Raw genomic sequence first — 211 nt, forward strand, 5'->3', positions numbered from 1 at the left:
GCGGGCGCGAGCGCGAGCGCGCCCGGCGCCGGCGGCGGCGGCGCGGCGTCGGCCTTGGCGTGCTCGAGCTTGATCTCGTTGTCGAGCGTGCGCGCGTCCGCGGCCGCCGCGCGGTCGGCCGCCGCGAAGGGGTCCGGCCGGCCGTCGCGGAACGCGCGGCGGAAGTCGTCGACGCGGCCGTGGCGCGCCGCGACGTCGGACGCGACGCGCA

Source organism: Aureococcus anophagefferens (assembly GCF_000186865.1).
Source record: "Aureococcus anophagefferens unplaced genomic scaffold AURANscaffold_1, whole genome shotgun sequence".
Classification (NCBI taxonomy): domain Eukaryota; class Pelagophyceae; order Pelagomonadales; family Pelagomonadaceae; genus Aureococcus; species Aureococcus anophagefferens.